The sequence below is a fragment of the Scyliorhinus canicula genome, chromosome 6 (genome assembly GCF_902713615.1).
Source record: "Scyliorhinus canicula chromosome 6, sScyCan1.1, whole genome shotgun sequence".
In the NCBI taxonomy this organism is placed as follows: Eukaryota; Metazoa; Chordata; class Chondrichthyes; order Carcharhiniformes; family Scyliorhinidae; genus Scyliorhinus; species Scyliorhinus canicula.
In genome coordinates, this window is record NC_052151.1 from 139,553,979 (window position 1) to 139,559,978 (window position 6,000).

Genomic DNA, 6,000 nt, shown 5'->3' on the forward strand with positions numbered 1-6,000 from the left:
GATGCACTAGTGATAATTTACCAAACTTTACTGGACTCTGGGGTGGTCCCGGTGGATTGGAAATTAGCAAACGTGACACCACTGTTTAAAAAAGGAGGTAGGCAGAGAGCAGGAAATTATAGGCCAGTGAGCTTAACGTCGGTAGTAGGTAAGATGCTGGAATCTATCATCAAGGAAGAAATAGCGAGGCATCTGGATAGAAATTGTCCCATTGGGCAGACGCAGCATGGGTTCATAAAGGGCAGGTCGTGCCTAACTAATTTAGTGGACTTTTTTGAGGACATTACCAGTGCAGTAGATAACGGGGAGCCAATGGATGTGATATATCTGGATTTCCAGAAAGCTTTTGACAAGGTGCCACACAAAAGGCTGCTGCATAAGATAAAGATGCATGGCATTAAGGGTAAAGTAGTAGCATGGATAGAGGATTGGTTAATTAATAGAAAGCAAATAGTGGGGATTAATGGGTGCTTCTCTGGTTGGCGATCAGTAGATAGTGGTGTCCCTCAAGGATCCGTGCTGGGCCCACAATTGTTCACAATCTACATAGATGATTTGGAGTTGGGGACCAAGGGCAATGTGTCCAAGTTTGCAGATGACACTAAGATGAGTGGTAAAGCGAAAAGTGCAGAGGATACTGGAAGTCTGCAGAGGGATTTGGATAGGTTAAGTGAATGGGCTAGGGTCTGGCAAATGGAATACAATGTTGACAAATGTGAGGTTATCCATTTTGGTAGGAATAACAGCAAACGGGATTATTATTTAAACAATAAAATATTAAAGCATGCTGCTGTGCAGAGAGACCTGGGTGTGCTAGTGCATGAGTCACAGAAAGTTGGTTTACAGGTGCAACAGGTGATTAAGAAGGCAAATGGAATTTTGTCCTTCATTGCTAGAGGGATGGAGTTTAAGACTAGGGAGGTTATGCTGCAATTGTATACGGTGTTAGTGAGGCCACACCTGGAGTATTGTGTTCAGTTTTGGTCTCCTTACTTGAGAAAGGACGTACTGGCACTGGAGGGTGTGCAGAGGAGATTCACGAGGTTAATCCCAGAGCTGAAGGTGTTGGATTACGAGGAGAGGTTGAGTAGACTGGGACTGTACTCATTGGAATTTAGAAGGACGAGGGGGATCTTATCGAAACATTTAAAATTATGAAGGGAATATATAGGATAGATGCGGGCAGGTTGTTTCCACTGGTGGGTGAAAGCAGAACTAGGGGGCATAGCCTCAAAATAAGGGGAAGTAGATTGAGGACTGAGTTCAGGAGGAACTTCTTCACCCAAAGGGTTGTGAATCTATGGAATTCCTTGCCAAGTGAAGCAGTTGAAGCTCCCTCATTATATGTTTTTAAGGTAAAGATAGATAGTTTTTTGAAGAAAAAAGGGATTAAGGGTTATGGTGTTCGGGCGGGAAAGTGGAGCTGAGTCCACAAAAGATCAGCCATAATCTCATTGAATGGTGGAGCAGGCTTGAGGGGCCAGATGGCCTACTCCTGCTCTTAGTTCTTATGTTCTTATCACCTCCCACCACCCCTCCACCGCCCCACCCTAGCATCCCACCACATACCCAACCCGCGATCCAATCATGCATCATGTCTTGTGTTTTGTAGGATCACCTGACGACAAGGTGGGCCCTTCTGTGGCTGCCCTCGCCCCCCCCCCCCTCCCCAGCCACAATCTGAGGACATATCGAACACCAGCCCGCGACACCCCAGAGCACCATTCCGGGGACAACACCGACTTTCCATCCCAGCTGATTCCAACATCCTCCAGCATCCCAGAGATGGGCGTCTGGGGCACTATCTGGTGCGCTCAACACACCTGCAGCAGCACATCAACTGGAGGTAGGCACTCCTGAGGGGGCGGACAGTTGGATGGCGGCTCGACCCCAGGAACCAGCTGCCATCCAGACCAGTTTCAGGCTTCTGGAAAGGGCAGACCATCGATGTTGCCGATGTAGATACAGAGCCAGGGACTACATGAGGGGGTGTCAGTAACCATCCAGAGCCGGCAGGTGTAGTTGGAGGAGTCCAACTACCTGCAGGGGCAGGAGGTTGTTCCAACCATGGATGCTACCCAGGCCAACATTGAATGGGTCTGCGGTGGAGGCCTTGGGGGCGAAGGTATGGCCATGGGTCAGGATGTCTAAGGCATGGGTTACTCTGTGTGGGTGGTAACTGAGGCACATGACTGGGCGGCCTTGTCACAGGCAGCCATATGGAGATTGCAGCGACACTCCAGAGATTAGCCCAGTCATAACAGGTCATGGCTGCGGGCGTCGATGGTATTGCTTGGGTGCTGGCTGACCTGAGCCAGTCACAGAGGGAAGTGGCACAGTCCAGAGATAGGTGGCCCAGTCCATGTGCTCCATGGCTGCGAGCATTGAGACTCTTGTCAAGGTGAGAGCGGGGTTGGCGGGGCTGCCTCCGGAGCTCTTAACTGCCGCACATCCATCCCGAGGAGCTGCCCGAGGGCCTTCGGGTGACCCCCGCAGTGAAGGTGCTAAAACACCACAGCACCTCAGACTCTCTCCATCCTGTTGCTTGGTGCATCCAATGGGCAGTGGGCAGAACAGGCACCACACCACCTGTATTACCCGAGCGGGTCCCGTCAGCTCCAAAGGATGGCTGCCAAAGTGGACCCAAGTCACAGGGCGGGAATCAGAGCAGGCCGTCTCCACCCCTGATGTACCACCTGAGGACCCACCTAGATGGAGCGTTGGGGCTCGTAAGACCAGACCCTTTATTCTTCCTTCCAAAGGACATAACTTCACATTTTTATAAATTATATTCTATCTGCCAAGTTTTTGCCCACTCACTTAACCTGTCAGAATCCTTAACCTACTTAACCTACAGAATATAGATTCTTTTTGTCATCCTGACCACTTGCCTTCCTGCGTTGTTTTGTGTCATCCACAAACTTGGCAAGAGTATATTTAATTCCCTCAGCACGGATCCTGCTGTAGTTATAGGTTGCCATCCTGAAAATGTCCCTCATCCCAACTCTCTGTCTTCTATTAGTTAGCCAATCCTCTATCCATACACATATACTACCCCCTGAAACCATGGTCTCTTATCTAATTCAATAGCCTTTTGAGTGATACTTTTTGGAAATCCAAGTATATTACATGTATTGGTTTCCTTTCATCTATCCTGCTCATTACCAGCTCAAAGAATTCACATAAATCTGTCAGGCCATAATTTCCCCTTCATGAAGCCATGCTGATCCTGATTTATTATATAATGTATTTCCACATTCTTTATAATGCACTTTAACATTTTCCCAAAGACAGATATTAAGCTCACTCGCCTGTGTTTTTGTCTCCCTCCCTTCTTGAATATTAACAGTTATCCAATCAATGGTGGCAAGCATTGCTACCTCTCAGCACCAGGGACCCGGGTTCAAATCCGGCCTTGAGTGACCGTCTGTGTGCTGTTCGCACTTTCTCCCCATGTCTGTGTGGGTTTCCTTCAGGTGCTCCGGTGTCCTTCCACAGTCCAAAGAAGTGCAGGTTAGGTGGGGTTACTGGGATAGGGTAGGGGAGTGGGCCTAGGTATGGAGCTCATTCAGAGGGTTGGTGTAGACTCGATGGGTTGAATGGCCTCCTTCAGCACTACAGAGATTCTATGGCTTTGTCCTATGATTTAATCGTCAGGGACTTTTCCAGATTTTAAGAATTCTTGGAAGATTACAACCAATACTTATTTATTTCACTAAGTTAAACCATCGATTCTTGCTGATCTCATTTGGACAACATGTGTTTTAAAAAGAAATCCCACGAGCTTTAGGCAGTTGTCCTTACCACCTGTTCAACTAGGCAGGTTAAAATTATAGGTAGTTATTTCCAAGGTGGGTAAGTAATCTGAATGACTTTAACTGTCCACACGGGGGAGGTTAAATTCATCCCCAACTTAACAAATTTTAGCTCATGTAGTAACATCATTGTGCAGCAATAAACATAACTTACCATCCGTGATGTTCAAATTATGTATTGTAAGAATAGTCGTTGTTCCAGGGATATTAACGCTAAAAGGGAAAACTATTCTTTCCACATAGTCAGCAATGGTCTTAAAGTTAGTGTTTCCTAAATTCAAGTCTGCATAATAGAACCCTTTTGTATATTGGATGTCTGAAATATGAAAGAATGCAAAGAATGAGTTACCTCAATGTAAATATTACAGAAAGAAAATGGATGGGAAAATCATCTTGGAAAGTAGCACAAACTGGTCCAAAATAAATTGGTGGCACATTTCAAACACCACTCCATTTTCTTTTCCTTTGAAGTCAATTGAAGTATCAATTATAAGCTGATGTACGAACTACCAGATTTCACTTTTTGTATGAGACATTCAAACAAGACCCCCATCTGTAGCTCAAGTTAGAAATTCAATCTATCTAAATTAGAGCTGGGGAATTCTTACAATGTCACCACCAACATCTATCCCTCAGCCAATAGTTTTGATTAGCTTCTCATTTATCTAATTTGCTGTTGGCGGGCATTGCATTGTACACAAATTGCTTACCATGATTGCCGATGTTGCAACAGTATGCAAGTATAATTCTTAATTGCAATGATAACTAAGTTTCTCTTATATATTTATTTTGTTGTCATCGGTTTGCTAATGAAACATGGAATATGTAAACAGTAAGAAGAAATAAAGTTATCTGTCATTAAAATTATTGATCAGAAGAATCCTTTGAAATATCCAATACTGCATTTTTTGTGCTTTGTTATTTGACAGTGAAATTACTAGGCATCATGAAATTGGGCATGTATTTTATTTCTTACCATTTGTTGTCCTCTCATTTCCATCAGACTGTGCATCACGTGAATAACGGGAAGCCTGCAAATTAGACAAATAATCTTAAGAATGAGCAATGTGATTTTCAAAGATGAGTCATTCTCCTATGGCTGTGCTTTTCATATCCACCATTGAAGTTTCTTCTAATTCAGTGGCACCTGGAGGCAGTTTATATTTAGCAAAGGTTTTCAAGGAACACAAAGGACAAAGGAGGAGAAGTAAGGACTAGGGAATGTCGTAGCATTGGATGCAGGATAATCAATCAGAATACCATTATTTTGTTACTTTTAATCCGTTGATAATGATGAGCCTTTGGGGAAAGAGAGTTGGTATTAAATTAAAAAGTTGCTATAAGGGGAGGTGTAGCTAAGTTAAATATCGGGATCTGGGTTTAGACATGAATATGTAAATAAACTACTTATTTTCATTAGAACGTGGGCTCGATTCAGCTCTGCAAACAGCCCACTGCATGCAAATAGAGACGGAGAACAAAGCCAGGTCTACAGCACATCCTCTCGCGTCATCACTTCCTGGAAGGTGATATTTGGCCCAGGATGGTGATGGTAAAGGCTCGAAGGCCAGGTATAACAGAACTATTCTAACAGTTATACTAGGAATATTATATAGATATATATATGAAAAGTGATTTCTTACACTTGATTCCTGGGCTGAGCAATGCTGATCTGCCTCAACTTTTGAATAGGACAGGGGAAGCAAAAGGCAGTAAACCACAGTCACAAGGATCATATCCACAGTTTTGCTCTTGGTCTGAAAGAGAAAAATAAACAATAATAGGATGATAGTGTAAAAGTTAAATGTCAAGGCCACTACTGTCTTGTTTTATACTAATAGTTTTGGGCAGCAGGGTAGCATGGTGGTTAGCATAAATGCTTCACAGCTCCAGGGTCCCAGGTTCGATTCCCGGCTGGGTCACTGTCTGTGTGGAGTCTGCACGTCCTCCCCCTGTGTGCGTGGGTTTCCTCCGGGTGCTCCGGTTTCCTCCCACAGTCCAAAGATGTGCGGGTTAGGTGGATTGGCCATGCTAAATTCCCGTAGTGTCCTAATAAAAGTAAGGTTAAGGGGGGGGTTGTTGGGTATAGGGTGGATACGTGGGTTTGAGTAGGGTGATCATGGCTCGGCACAACATTGAGGGCCGAAGGGCCTGTTCTGTGCTGTACTGTTCTATGTTCTATGTT